The sequence below is a fragment of the Peromyscus eremicus genome, chromosome 4 (assembly GCF_949786415.1).
Source record: "Peromyscus eremicus chromosome 4, PerEre_H2_v1, whole genome shotgun sequence".
Lineage (NCBI taxonomy): Eukaryota > Metazoa > Chordata > Mammalia > Rodentia > Cricetidae > Peromyscus > Peromyscus eremicus.
This window is the reverse complement of record NC_081419.1, coordinates 1,637,859-1,653,839: the sequence shown is the minus strand read 5'-3', so window position 1 is coordinate 1,653,839 and position 15,981 is coordinate 1,637,859. Positions and strand designations below refer to the sequence as shown.

The window sequence follows — 15,981 nt, the reverse complement described above, 5'->3', positions numbered from 1 at the left end:
CAGGGTGCCAGGACTTCTCTGCCATACTGCAAGAGCTAGACCATCTTTGGAGGCCCCAGCAGGTACCACTGTTATTTATCTTACACTCTCTGGGGTTCTCACAGCTACCTATGCAGAACTAGGCCCAGAACTGCAAGCTCTGACATCTGTGACCCTACCCTAGGCCATATGACCTGGACTTGTGGGTACCACAGCAGGACAGCCCAGACTCCAGAGGAAGGGAAGGCACTGGCACTTCCCATGTGGGTGAGGAGCTTCCAGGTGGCCTTGTGGAGGGTCTGGGGGTGTGCCAAGCATGAGACTGGCAACCCACAGAGCAGGGCTGGGTCTGGGACCTCCCACATGCCAACCTTTCATGCAGGGTTTCAAACATGCGAAAAATCTTATTCAGGCCTCCCCCACTCTACAGGCTGGGGAGGTTCCCAGGTGTCCAATCTATTGCCCACAGACTTGGCAGGCCATGAAGAAGGCAGTGAGGAGCCTGCACAGGGCAGAGATGCATGCCATATTGGGAGCCGCCTGCCCCTCCAAGGTGGAGGCTCTGAGAAAGCCCCCCCACACCCTCCCTTCCCTCCCTCCCTCCTTTCCTCTCATTCCTAGAACAGTCCCGACCTTCCCTGCCACCTCACTGCCACGGCACTTGCTTCTAATAAGTCAAGAAGAACTGCGGACATGTGAAGTGAGTAACTAGCACATCCCAGGTAGGGGACACAGGCTGGTTGCACTCCTCGGCACCCTGGAAAGACCTCGTCACTCTGAACCTCACTCATCCTGGCCATGTCTTGGCATGTAAGCTGAGCAGACACTGGAGGATACCAGTCTTAAGACAACACTGGCACTCTGGATATGACTCTTAGACCAGACTTGACTCTGGCCAAAGCCCATGCTCCCATTCTGAACCTGATGACTAGCACAGTACAGGGTGATCCCATTAGCTGTACCAATGCCAGTTCCAAGCCAGGAGTGGTACAGAGGCCTTGCCAGCAGGACCAGCCCTTCAGAGAGAAGCCTAACCTATATCTATCCCAAAGACTCCGGGGACTTCTTCCCTGCTTCCCCTCAAGAGGAGGATGCAGTAAGGAGGCCCCACTGTGACCAGGTCCACTATGGGGAGGCAATCTGGCTACCATGACTACCCCAACTGACAAAAGGGACCAATTCCATCAGCAAATGACCAGCCAGAAACTCTTGTCATTCACAAAACTGGGAACAAACCAGCTCATTGAACTAAAAAAAAAAAAAAAAAAAAAAAAAAAAAAGCAAGCAAATTTAAGAAATCCAGAACTAGCTGTGTAGGGTGGTAATATGTCTTTAATCCCAGCACTAGGGAGGCATAGGCAGGAAGACCTCTGTGAGTTCAAGACAAGCCTGATCTACAAAGTGAGACCCTGTCTCAAAAACAAAAGGCTACAGAGATGGCTCAGTGGTTAAGAGCACTTGCTGCTCTTCTAGAGAACAGGGTTTGGTTCCCAGCACCCACATGGCAGCTTGCAACTGTCTGTAACTCCAGTTCCAGGGAATCTGATGCCTTCTACTGGCCTCCATGGGGACTGCATGATAGTACACACATACACACACACACAGGTAAAACACCCAGCACACATAAAGTAAAAATAAAGGAAAAAAAAACTAATCCCAGAACCAGGAGGCAGTAGCATCTACTGACAAGATGGGAACTATGGACCAGCTCTATAGGCCACTCAACTCCACGAGGAAGGGAGGCAGCCAGGCAGGAGAATGTGTCTAAAAGGAACAAATACAAAATCTAATTGCTTACACGAGCCTGGAATGCCTTTGTTCCTTTGACGTCAATTGAATCCTTGTGACCCTGTCAGAAAAGCCACCACCTCCTACCTATGACAGAAGAAGAATCTAAAAAGGTTCGTGGATAAGAACTGCCCAAAGGTAAACGTACTACAATCTGCAGCTGCCCCTAGGCCAGGCCACCATGACCATTTCCACACGCTGGGATACCTGGAGGCCACTGGGCTGGCCCATCACAGCCCGGCCTCTCCTCCCCTCCTCCAGATGAGGTAAGCAGGGCCCGCTCTCCCCTTCCCTGCCTGTTTTGTCTTCTGAGGTCCCTGGACTGTGAGACCCCGCATACCACCAGGCTAAGCTCTCATTGGATCCCCTTTTAGCCCATTTGAGAGCTCCATCTTGCTGACTTTGAGCACAGCTACTTTCTGCAGACATCCCAGAGAAGACTGGACAATGCTGTGGGTACCCAGGGGGAGCTGGGCTGGACTAGGGAAGGCCCGCTTTTCCTGGCCTTTGAGAACAAGATGAATGCATGACCAGAAGAGAAATCGCTCAGACTCCTCAAGGCTCTTTGCTCCCCCTGTTCATGGGGAGGCCTTGGGCGACAGGTGTGATGAGGGCTGGGGCAGCTTGTCACACTACCCTGAGGGTGGATCCTGTGAGCCCGTTGTCCCCAGACACGGGGAAAAACTGGCCATGTTCACATGAGAGTGTTTCTGCCCAGGGGAGCCACGGGGAACAGCTGGCGTGGGAGGCTCGGGCTGCAACCAGAACCAGGTCTCTGTAAAATGCTGTAGCCTGAGCTGCTGCTCTGGCTGTGGGTTTTGTTAGGGAACCGCAGGAGAAAGCTTCGGCAGGAAGGCGAGAATGAAGGAAGGAGGGAGGAGGGAGGCAGGCTGTAGGGCTGCCAGGTACCGGCTGTACCCCAAAGCTCCTCTGGCCCCTCAAGGTACCACCCATACCTGGCTCAAGTTGGAAACTGCCAAGGAGGGGAGCCACACCAATGGAGGAGAAAACCGGCCAAGGTGGCATATGGGTAGACTTCAGGAAGAAGAGGAGACAAGTACGAGCAAGAGCCAAGTCTCCAGTCTGGGAATGTGGCTGTCCCTGTGTGAAGGTTCCCTTAGGCACCCCTCCCCCCGCCCTTCCCCAGCCTGCAGCCTGATGGTCCCAGGCCAAGTGTCCCTAGAGCTCCAGTGTGGAGGGGGCCGCCACCAGAGCAATGCCTACCTTGGCAGGTCCCCACTGCCCCAGGCCCCCACCCCAGGCCTTCCTGTTTACAAAGAATGTCCACTGCAGACACCTTCCCGGAGCCTGGGTGACAATGGGCTGGGTGTGTTTTCTGGATCCTTCTGGAGGGAGAAACTTTCTAACCAGGAAGAGAATGAGCAAGAAACGTCCGCTCATCCTTGTACGTGTGCAAGCCATGTGCACATATGCCACGTATGTGTATATATGTTCGTGTGTGCTATGTGTGTGCTCTGCCTTGTCTGGCACTTAGCGGTCACCACCCTGTTTAGCCATGGCCCCCATAAGGCACAATTCCGGACAGCCTCCCTTTGGACTTGCAGGGATGTTAGCACCAGCCAACTCCACTGCTTAGGAAAATCTCCACACCCCTCCAGCACCAGGGCTTGTGAGATGGGGTCTAGGGCTACAATATGTCCACTTCAGACCTGGGGATTACAGGACACACAGTACTCCCTGCCCAAGAAGTCACAGAGAAGCCTTAGGAACATGACTGAGAGGAAACTGAATCACAGAACCCCAAAACCTCAGATTCTGAGGCACGAGGATCCCATACATAATCCCACATCCCAAGATACCTCTGCAGGACTACTACCAACACAGCCGGGGACCCTGGGGAAGGAGTGTAGCCAGGGGGCCCACATGTGCCCCAAGGACAGACAGAGTAGACAGGCTATCTTTGCAGGGAGGATGCCCATCATCTCACACACATCCCGGGCAGCTGGCACTGCAATCCAGGAAGGGGCTGGGAAGAGGGAGCACAGAGCACTCCCCTGGTACACAACTGACCACAGTGTGAATGCTGGGAGGTTCAAACAGCAAACCAACACAGAGCGGAGATGGACTACCCCAGCCCAGAACCCAGGGCAGTTCCCTAGACCTCAGAGGGCAGGCGTGAGCGGCTGAGTGACATTGATAAAACTGAAATACTGAATGCCTGGCAACAGCTCTGGTGACTCCACGACGCCGGGCACTAGTGAGGTCATATGCAAGTTTTGAGGAGTACCACTCCCACCAGAGTTCCTATACCATGTCTGCAGGATGCCTGCCAGCAGCAGGACCCCACAGCAGGAAGCCCAGGGAACCCCTTACCAACTCCCTTCCAGCCCAATTGGCAGGCAGGGTGCAGGAAATGCCAGCTCACTGCAGCTGGGGTGGGGTGAGCCCTACAGCGCCCCCCCCCCCAAGGTAGCCAGGGAACCCCAGCTTCTGGAGAGGGGAACTCAATCATCCACAGCCCTTTGGCACAGCAGGATCTAAGCAGGCCATGCGTCTGGGTAAACAGAAGTGGACCATGTGGTGGCTCCATCTAGAGCCGGGAAGGAAGGACAGATGGGTCCAAAGGAGAGCACATGGGAAATGCATACTCTGGGGCCACCAAGGAGGGGTCTGAGGAGGATAGCCAGCATGCAGCCAACGTGCAGCCACACAGTGAACTAGTACCAGGACGTCTGTCACGTTCTAAGCACAGTGCCCTTATCTCCGCCTGGGGACACCCCCCCGGAACTGAAACTTTGCAGTGGGTAGCTCATGGGTCCTCAGAGCTTCCTGGGCTGCCCACCTCCAGCCTCCACCTTCCGGAAGTACTACTTCCCTTGAAGCCCTGGGAGGGAGAAGTGGTGGCCCTGGAGGACAGCAATGGGAATGTGGCAGGGACCATGGCGCCAGGGTTTGAGGCAGGCCAAGGGTGGTCAGAGCAGGAGGGAGGAGGGAGGCGGCCACAGGCCCCAAAGGGTGGGAGGGGACGGCTTCAGGCACTGGTAGGACAGGAAGATAAATGTCCCACTGGCCGATGCTAACCATGGTGAGAAAGGGCCCACACTTGAGGCCACAAGGACCCCCTCAATATTGTTGAATCTCAGTTCCTTTCTCTGTAAAATGGCCTGAGGCTTCTGTGCCAGTCCAGAGAGAATCCAGCAGCCCTGTTTACCCAGCTCTACTACAAGCCTGACTCCCACTCCCTGAGGAAGGACTCCTCGGTGGTCACCTCCAGCTGTGAGTTTGGCTCATTCACTGTCTCCTCTCAGAGCACCAGCTTATTGAACTAGGGTCTTGTTCTGGGGTCACCCTGCCCTTCTCTCAAAAGCCCCAGCCAATATCTCAGCCTCCTATGAGGAAGGCCCAGGCCGGCTAGACCCTCCTGGGTGGTCAGAAAAAGTGAGACTGACTACACCCATACTCCGAGATCCCAGAGGACCCAACATAAACAGGTCAAAACAGGGGCCTCTCAAGTAGAGAACTTAACTGGTCAGGAGTGACCCAGTAGTTTTCATAGACCTAGACCAAGAATGTCTGTCAGCCAACAGGGGCCAGAATGCAGCAGATCCCTGTTCTGAGCCTGCAATGGCCCCGGCCCACCAAACCCCGAGAGAGGCAGCAGCAAGGGGCGAACAAAGGCACAGTGAACCAGGCATGTATCTCCTTCACCCCTATCACCCATGGGTAACCACAGGAAGTGACCATAGGCTGCAAACCCAGGGCACCATCTGGGCTTTATCCCTACATGTCCCAGAGAGAAGAGTTGACCAGTCCAAAGCTAACTTCCTGACCCTGCCCCATCTAACCTTCCTTAGCCCATTAGAGATGCCCTAGAGGCCCAGAGGGAGGGCTAGCCATGATCCCAAGAGACTAATATTTGTCCGTGCAGCTAAGCACCAGGCCACGAGCAAAGAGGTAAGGATGGAGTGGGTAGGAAGGACACAGAAGGCTGTGCTCAGAAAGAGATGGATGATTCTCTGAGAGCCTGAAGTATACAGGCCTATAATCAGCTCAGGAGAGCCAGACCAGTTTGTGGTATTGGATACATTACTCCTATGAGCTCCACTCCAACCTCTAAGTTCACCTGACCCAGAGGGCCTCCGAGACTCTGGGCGTCAAAACCAACCTCTATGGTCACTAGCCATAAAAGTATCTTGTCTTAGGAGTTGTCACACACTGAGCTCTCCCTCCTTGACCTCACCTTCCACCACCGCCTACCCTCCTTGACCTCACCTTCCACCACCGCCTACCCTCCTTGCCCAGGAGGCCTTGATGGCGGAGACTGTAGTTTCCCCAATGAACTAGCTCAGAACGTGGGGTAGTAAGGAGGTATGAAGAGAAGGTGAGGGCCTGGGGTATTATTCAAGGCCTCTGTCCCTAAGGGAGGCATGTGGAGAAGATTGGCTGTACAGCCTGTCATCAGGAATAGACACAAAGGCAAAGACAGGATCTACAAGCCAGATCTACAGAGGACTCAACAAGAGCCTCTACAAGGACTTCAAGGAAGGGTTGTCCCCTCCCTTGACCTTCTCTGAACTTCAATCAGGTATATCAACCCAAGATCCCACTGTCCTGACCAAACTCTTAACCCCTAGGGTACAGTATACCACTGCAATGATCTTCACAGAGATGGGATCACCAAAGCCTAAAGGGTGTAAGCATGGGAAACAATATCCACTAAAGCTCAAGGAGGATGGCTGTGAAGGCCTCAAGATGCACCCATGATTGCCACCTCAGTATCATCACCATCATCAAAATTACCATCACCACCATCATTACTATCAGTTCATCAGCATTAATACAATCAACATCACCACCACCACCACCATCAACATCAATACTGCAATCACCATAACCAATGTTGGCATCAATCATTATTACCTTCAACATCAACACTGTCATCACCATCATCACCGCCACCATCACAATCAATATCAACATCACCAACAGTATCATCACCATCAATATCACAATCACCACCATCATTAACATCGCTACCATCACCACCACCATCATCATCATCACCATTATCAACACCAACACCACCATCATCACTATCAACTGCCATCATCATCATCAATATTGTCATCATCATCACCATTACCACCAACACTTCCATCATCTCATCATCATCATCATCATCACCATCAACACCAAATAATCATCATTACCATCACCACCACCACCACCACCACCACCAATATAATCATCACTACACCATCAGCATCATTATCATCGATATCACCTGACGGGACATCTTGCTTTACACCTTGCTCTATTCCATTGTACAGATGTAGGCTAGAGCCCAAAGGGGCTGATGAATTCTGCAAGTGGCAAAGATAACGGTACTTTGGGTTCTCTTGACCAGACCCAGCAAGTTTGGGGCTGGCCAGGGATGGGCACAGGAGGAATAGGAAATAGTGCCTAGACTAACAGCTACTTCCCATACAGCCCTGGGTGGTACTATGGTTGGACCTGGTGGTGACAGTAAGGGAAGTGGGAAGCACAGCCAGAAAGACAAGGTGGTAAGGAGGAGCCACCCCTCCAATGTCCAGCCTGTGACAGTGCCAGGCAGCATTCAATTAAGTGTTGAGAAGTGAAGATACCAGTATACTCAGGCATGAGGGCCAAGGTGTTGACAGGAGGTTACCCTCCATGCCAACTCTTCCTGAAGCCCACAGCCACAGGGCTGTTGCACAAGGCTTCCCACCTCTGCCCCGATTCGTGCCAGTCAGTAGCATCACCCTCTGGGCCAACGATGGTGGTCACTGTCTAAGATGCCCAGTTGCTGAGGTGCACATCACCCAGGAAGTCCTGCCCAAACCACCAGGTCTGTCTCCATTCCCAAACTCTGCATGACTTAGAGATGTGCTCGTCCACCCTCCATGGACTAGTAGGGAGGTGGAAGGAGGGTACACTCAGACCAGGTAGCTGGATGAGTCTGGCTGGACTCCCTCCAGCCTCTGGCTGCATGACACTTTCCCTTCGCCTGAGTACTACTAGGGGGCAGCAGAGAGAAGACTCCTAGCTGCTCAAGCCTCAGGCTCATCAGGTACTAACTAGTGCCTGCTGCAGACACGTCCTGACCAAGCATTGTACACAGACAACCCCAATTTCTGGCTCCTTTGCTGTTACCTCCTCTTGAGAGTCCAAGGTGGCTCAGTTGAGGGCAAGATAGTTTCTTTGGAAAAGCTAAATGAGCACTTGTAGAGGTGGTCTCTAGTGAGGGCCTTTAGGTGGGCTTGTCCTTAGAGGCCTGGGATGAGCTGCTACAGGGCCCTGGCATTAGCTATGGGTGAAGAGTACCATCCCAGGGTGCTTTGTCTGGCACCAGGCTCCTGCCCTGGGTATTGTCCTCTCACCTACTGAGGAGAGAAGAAGCCTTAATGGACGCTCGTCCCCGGAATGCAGGCCACATAACTATCATCACACAGGGTAACTAGAGAATGTCCTGAGTCCATTAGCCAGGACCAGCACCCCAGACTGGAACTTGAGACAGCTCTGAGACACCTAATTGTACCGAAAAGTACCCTTCTTCCTCTACTCCAGAGATGGCTGTGGGGCAATAGTCAGGTGGCCTGATTGCCCCAGCAAGTGCTCAAAGTCGGGAGAACACAGAAACCGGTAACATGCAGCTCCAGGGCCCCAGGTGATCCTGTGAATTGGCTTCCAACCCCTAACAAGGGACCCGTGAATGGCCAGCCCATCCCTGAGCACAGCGGGCAGTCTATCCCAGCCTGCTGCCCAAGAGCCAGGCCAAACCTCCTGTCCTGCAGCCTGAGAGGTGCTGCCGAAGGCAGGAACAGGCAAAGGGTGGGGTCACACCCACTCATCCCAGGCTGCTTCAGTGAGAGAAAAGCCACAGAAGGGTGTGACCAGAGGGACAGGGCCCCTGAGGAGCTGGCGGCAGAGGCTGACAGCTGTGTGATGCCCTCCCCACCCTGTAGTATCTAAGAAACTGATAACAGAAGTCCCTTCACATTCACACAGGGCAGGTGACTGTCAACACCTTAGAAACAGACTGCAGAGTGATGGAGACACATGTGGTGACAGGCACAGGCAGCTTGGGTCCCCGTCTGGCAGCCTCTCTAAGCTGGCACGGTGCCACGTGGGTTAGTGGAAACATCACGCCAGGAAGAACCTGCTGCCCTGTCCTGTGGCAAGGCCTCAGCCCTGGGAGGGCAGGGGCTTCCCAAGCCCAGAGCAGGAGCTGCCAGCCAGCCTGCGTTCAGTTTCCTGACAACTCAGCCCCACAGAAACTACCCTCGGCTTAGGCCCTGAAATCCCAATCGTGACGTCCTGGGCTGGAGAGGTAGGGGGGTGTCATGCCAACCTGGGAGCCTGGAAGGATGCTTACCTCTCTAAGACCAGGCAGGGCCTTCTTTCTGGACACTGAAGCCTCCCCTCCAGGCTGTCCCCTTGAACTGTTTGTTTGTCTGTCTGCCCCCAATATTCTGTGGTGCCTGCCCAGACTTTAGAAAAGGGTAGGTGGGAGGAGAGGAGGGAGACTTCAAGAAAAACCCCAACCGCCCCACAGTGGCAGGGGCGAGGGGGCCCTGAGGCTGCAGACTCTCGAAGGCAGTTTCTATTTAACAGGAAGAGAAATGATTGTTTCAATTTGAGCCATGTCGCCCCTGGTGGCTCAGAGGTCCCATCACCCACCTACCCGCAGCTCTGTCGTGGAACCCACGGAACCCCAGCTGGGCTTCCTGTCCTCCCCCACAGTCCTCATCTTCATTTACATTCCTGACTGGTTTCAAATCACACTTGGAGGGGACCTGGTCCATACCCACTCAGGTCCCACCCACCTACCATGAAGTGAAGTGGGCTCCACGGGACAGGGACACTGGGGACTCTGGAATGGTCAGGGCAGAGGGGATACTCCTAGGCAAAGAGTGCCTCTCTGGGGGCATCCCCAAATCCTCACACGCCCATTGAGCATCACTATTTTCCAGACATAACCATGATGTAGTGTAGTGGGCGGCTATCCAAGGCCACATCATAGACAAACAGGGTTGAGCCTGGAGGGTGGCGCATCTGTTGGGCACAGGGTCGGAAGTCAAGCTCCCCAAAGCCTCTCCAGAGGCCCCAGCCCACATGGCCACATGCATCCTCCCCTCAGCAGGGGCTCACCCATGCCCTTGTGACTCCTCAGCACACCACACCAGCACATTTATCTTCCCCTTGACAGGGGCTTGCCCATGCCCTCGTGACTGACCAGAGCATACAATGCAAGTACCCAACAAATATAGGGGCCTGGCTGCTGGAGCCTCTGCCAACGGGACAGGATTTCATCTGTGAGACAGGGTGGGAGTGGAACTTCCCAATCACCACCCACAGCCAGGGTACCCTCCCTGTCTCTGACTCCACATTGGACAGAGCCTGCACTATAGCTCATGGAAACCAAGAGACCCCCTTACCATGTTCATCCACAGGATGACAGGGCTGCCTCAATGGGAGATATGCCACTCACAGCCTGGGGCCCCAGGCTAAGCCCCAGAAACCTCCCTAGCTGCTGAGATCCCATGTCTGGGGCCTATAATGCCCATAAGGCTGAACCCTATCAAGAATGTTAATGTTAACACAGTGGCTCTCTATGCACAGGCTATATGGTCAGACTGTCTATACTTTCTCCTCAGCCCCCAGCAAGTGGGAGAGATTGGTGTCTAGGTGACAACAGGCAAGTGGGGGGACAGGATCTCCCACCCAGTCATCACTCACAAACTCCCTAAAGCTGAGAAAAGAGACCCTCACTAGCCTCGTATCCCAGCCTTGCCAACTGGCACCTATCAGGGCTGCAGTGGCTCAAGAATGGATAAGAGACAGGCAGTGGGCTGGAGAGATGGCTCAGTGGTTAAGAGCACTGGCTGCTCTTCCAGAGGACCTGGGTTCAATCCCCAGCAACCACATGGCGGCTCAAAACTGTCTGTAACTCCAGTTCCAGGGGTTCCCACACCCTCAGACATATATTCAGGCAAAACACCAATGCACATAAAATAAAAATTAATAAATTCTTGAGAGAGAGACAGAGACAGAGACAGAGACAGCATTGTGTGCTGTAGCCCATGCCCCAGAACCTGAGAGAGGTGTGCAGTCAGCCACCTGCATAGAAGGGCCTCAGGGACAGGGGATGGAATCAATGACAGGCTACAGGACAGCCACTCAGCACTCTGAGGACCAAAACCTCCATCCAGGTGGCACCTAGGATAGCTTTCTATCCCTTCTGTACAGGTGAGAGCCGGTGATGGCCACACGGCAGATCCAGCCCCAGCTAGGCTAAGCCCGGATCAGCATACCTTATCCACTACCACCTCTCCACTAGTTACTAGAGAGGATGGCAATGGTCTACTCTGCTGCCACCAGAGCTACCCACGATGCTCCACAAACCCCAACACCAAAGCCTTGGCCCCTCTCAGAAAGGGGGCCTGGCCCTGCCTAACCCCCTTCCTGATCTGCTCCCCAAGGGACCCTCAGGGCGACTGAGGCTGAAGCCAGTGTCAGGGAAGGGGCACCGGAAGAAATGGCATTTCTACCACAAAGCATGGATACCATGCAGTAAGAATTCCCAGAGGGAAAGGGAGGGGTGCAGGCTGGACCATCCACAATAGGACCAGGGTACCAGCATGGCACTCTCAAGGATGGGACAGGCCAAGACACCTGCGTGATCAAGTATCTTCTGAGGGCTGAGCTCGATGTGGAAAACCCAGTTTTATGAAATGGGAGGGAGGCCACAGTTACAGCCTAGGAGCCAAAAGAGGCACCATCAGGCCCCACTTGGGTAGAATAGGGAACACCATTTTAGCACCTGGCAAGAAGGGAAAGAATCCTGGAAACTTCTAAAGCTTCAAGGCCACTCATCCCCCAAGCCCACATGTGGGAAGACCACAGCCCACCCACCCCAGGAAGCCCCCAGCATCACTTGAATGTGACAGAGGACAATCAAGTGTCATCTCACTAGGCCAGGGGTGACACGCCCAACCCCCTCCCCTACCCAGAAGCAGGAGAACAACATGAGTGAGTCAAGAATGCCAGACTGAGAGACTGCACACGCTGGGCCTAATTAAGAGGCTCTGGCTCAGAGCCTATTGACTCCCCTGCACACACAATGTTAACGCGCCACACTGGTCACCTTCCTAGAAGACAACTGACAAGAGGTAAGAACAAGCCAGAAATACACACAGGGCTGGAGAGAAAGCCTAGCAGTTAAAGTGCTTGCTGTTCTGTAGAGGACCAGGGTTCGGTTCCCAGCATCCACCCTGATGTGGATGGCTCACAATTACCTGTAACTTTAGCTCCAGGGGATCCCATGCCTTCTTCCGGCCTCTGTGGGCACCTGCATGCATGTGGAAACCCACATTTGGTTCCCAGCACCCACATGGCATACATAGCCAGCTACAAATCCAGTTTCAGAGGATCCGATGCCCTCTTCGGGCCTCTGCAGGCACTGGGCATGCACGTGGAATACTTACATACTTTAGGGTGAACACTCATACACATAAAATTAAAAGAGAGCTTTAAAAAGAAAGGCAGCAGGAAGTGAGGAAGACTGAAACTCAGATGTCCAGCCGGCCAGCTCGGTTGACACAGGAATCCAAGGGGACTGGGCTGTCTCTGCATGTAGCCCACACCATGTTCCTGGGCTGTCTCAACTACACATTACAAACCACAAAGGAGACTGCAAAAGCCCAGAAAGACAACATGGTCCAGTGAACACTGACTGAGCCTCCTACTGGCATTGGAAAAGTGACTTCACCTCCCTGAGCCTCAGTTTCCCCTCAAATGTGGGCAGAAGAGTGAGTCCGCAGGATATCTCTGAAGACCTGTGAACACTACATGCAGTCCGGGCACACTACACAAAGGGTGTCGTTGCTACTGGAAAGAGGAAAGACCAAAGCCAGTCAGCCTGCCACCGAGACAGCAACTCTGGAGACTTACGACAGCCCCACTCCCGCTACCTCAAGTGGCAGCCACGGGCAGCTAGGACAGAGATCCAGGCTAGCTAGGGCTGAGGCCAACCACACATCACAGCATCAGGCAGGCCAGAGCTCCACCACCCATCAAGGGCATTTCAACGCCAGGCCCAGGAAGAGAGGGCCAGTCCTCCACATTCCTCCAGCAAGACAAACCCGCACTGTTCTCCTGTCCTCAGTCTTCTCACCTGTAAAATGGGAAGGAGGCAGACGCAGGAGAGGGAGGTCCCACCTACAGCCTCAAGATAAGGAAAGTAACACCCCTGACTTATCGAGAGTCCAAAGCCTGTGCCTTTTGTCTAAAATTCCTGGGGAAGAGATCTTCTGTTCCCAGTACCCAGGTGAGGCCCAGCTATGTGGGGCATGGCACTCTTGGGACAAGCCTCATTTGCTCATTGTGGGCTGAGCTGAGCAGCCTGGATGGGCCCAGCCATGATGGACTGGCATAACCAGACATCACTCAGGTATATGCCATGAAAAGGTCTGTACCCAGCCCCCTGACCCCAGACAGACTCCCTTCCCCTGTGGTCCCCAGGCCCTCTCCCTGGGCACAACTCCTACACCCTGCAACAAGATCCTCTATACCACACCAAACCCTACCCTCACCTGCCAGCCACCTGTGGTCCCCTGCCCGCCAGGCCAGGCCCCCTCCTGAGAGAGAGGCAAGAAGGCGCAGCCTCATGGTGAGGGCAGGTGACAGGTCCCACCATGGTGGTGGCCCCATCGGTCCCCGGCCAGGTGGCTCGGGATCCCACAGCCTCAGGCGATGCAGCTTGGTCAGTGAGCAGGAGCCTAGGAGGAAAAGGCAGCAAGCAGGGAGTGCCTCTGGAGGCAGCTGGGTTCTCAGGAACAAGTGGGGCTGGCACTGGCCCTGTAGCCCAGTTCCCCTTTCCCAGGGCCCGCCCTGCCCTCCACCCTCAGCCAGACACCTGCGACCACAGGCAGCTCCCAATGGCCGAAACCAAGGGCTTCTTGGAAGAACACTGGGAACCAGCCTCATTTCCTCAATCTAAAACAGACAGTACGTGGTACAAACAGACCCCCACCTGACCAGGGCCCAGTTGCTCTGACCTGAGTTCAAATCCACCTCCACGTCCAGCCAGGTGCCTGACTTGCGGCAGATCAGGTTACCTGGCTGGGCCTGCTCCCCATCTGCATGCTGGTGAGACAACAGAAGCCAGAGCCAGCTGGCACTCAAGTATGTTCCATGATCTGACAGTATGCCTGTCCTCATCCTAGCCTGGGCCCTGGGGGAGAAACACCTGCACCTTGCCCATACCCTCACGTTACACTATGCCTCCATTCCCCAGCATGCAGCACACTCAATAGCAAGCCAGGCTTTCAAGTCCTGGGAAAGTCCTACAGAGCAGATGCAAGGCTAGGCCCAGAGGCCGGGAACCACGAGTGCTGGGAACTGGTGGGAGAACGCAGCAGGACCAACAGCTGGGGGGACCAGGCCAGAGCAGCCATGCCTGTGGAAGTGCCATGAGGGTGCACGCTCTGCTGGTGGGGGAGGGAGGTACTTCAAGAAGCATGGCAGTAAAGAGGCTTCTGCACTCCCAACGGCCTCCTACCTCCACAAGGGCTCATCCTTCAGGGTACAGGGCGCCTTCTGTGGCTTTCCAGTCAAGGGCCAAACTCAGGCCCAGTGATGGGAGCTGGGCACGGAGACACAGCACAGTCTTCCACCCTGCCATCCCCTAAGGCTTTGTCACACTGGGCAGTCCTGCTCAAGCAATGGGGTCTGCAATACAGAGTCCAGCTGCCAGGGGCAGCTCTGAGTGGTTGGCACTTGCTGCTGGCACACATACCATGTCCACCACAGCAGCACTGGGAACAGACGGACTACTAAGATGTCATCAAGGCCAGAGGGGCACTGGAAGTCTTCCGTGACACACATACAGCCATCTGAAAACTCTTCTGTTGGGGTTTGGGGGTGGAGGAGGGGCTGGCTAGCCTGAGCATGTGAAAACCCCCAGTGGCCACAACCACCTGGGACACTGGGATGTGAGAGGGTTCCCTTCTTCTTGGTCTGATGGCCAGAGGCAAGTCCTGCCCTCCCTCATCACTCAATACCCCCAAATGGCCACTGAGCTAATACCATCTGAGAACCTCACCTGCTACAGGGTTACAGCAGCTCTCCCCCCCTGGCCTCACCACATAAAGGCCCACACTCTGGAATGCACTGAACTGCTTGCATGACCCCCCTCCCCGGCCAGCTCCATCCTGCATTACAAGTGACTCCCATCCCAGGTCCCGGACCTCTGTTCCCTGACCCAGCTACCTGGATCAGGAACCCAGGGGCTGTACTTTGCAAGAGAGGATTCCTGAGATCTTAGCTCTAAGTCAGAGAAAACAGCGTATTTTTGTGCTTTTATTTGGCTTGGGTTTTGTGTTATTTTCATAATGACACAACACCCCAGACAGACAGACCCAGGCTACTGTCCTTCTGTATGCTAGCCAGACCCCTGTTAATTTGGTTCAAGACAGGATTACATCTAGATCAGCCACAGCCAACAGACCAAGCAGTCCTGTCTGGAGGGACTACCATAGCCAGCCTTTCTGACCCTTATCCTACCCAAGAGGCGAGCGATGCCACCTTGGCTGTGCCTAGTGGACATTTATGAACACCTGGATCCTCCTGCCTTGGGTCTGGCAGGTAAAAAAGACCTGTACCCCTAAGACAGAGTAAGGATGAGGTGGGGAGGCCCTTTACAGGGTCATCCTGGCCATCTGTGCCCACCAAACTTCAGGAAACTGAGCTGGTCTTGCCATCTTAGCAGCCATGGATGGCAATGCTGAGTGTCACCCTTTCCACCAAGGCTCAACCTCGGCCCCAGAGCAAGTGGGGCCCAGAAGTGCAGGGCTGCCTCTCGAAGCTCAACAGACTTGCCTCCAGCCTCAGTATGGTTCCACGCTAAGCTCTGAACACATCCCATCCACACTCTACACGACAACCCCACCCCCATTGTCTTCTGCACTGTCAGAACTCATTGAGAACACCATGAACATACAGAGCAAGCCAGATGACTAGCCCCAGGCCCCTGTTCACCCACTGAGGGTGCTCACGGGAGGCACAGGCATTTGCATGGCCCACCAGAGTGTGTCAACGGCTGGAGAAGGAATAGCTACTGAGTTATGTTCCCACCTCTATGATGCACACGGCCATGTCTGTGTAGATCATACATGGCCTGAGATCTAACCAGAGCCCACATCCATGGCATAGCCAGGGGGACCCGGCCCA

At 54.4% G+C, this 15,981-nt stretch overlaps 1 protein-coding gene across 2 annotated transcripts in view; it reads right to left on the bottom strand.

Annotated features, from left to right (window-relative positions):
• Positions 1-15,981, bottom strand: part of Rxra (retinoid X receptor alpha) — a 112,437-nt gene that overhangs the window by 26,455 nt on the left and 70,001 nt on the right. The gene's annotated exons all lie outside the window — the stretch shown is intronic.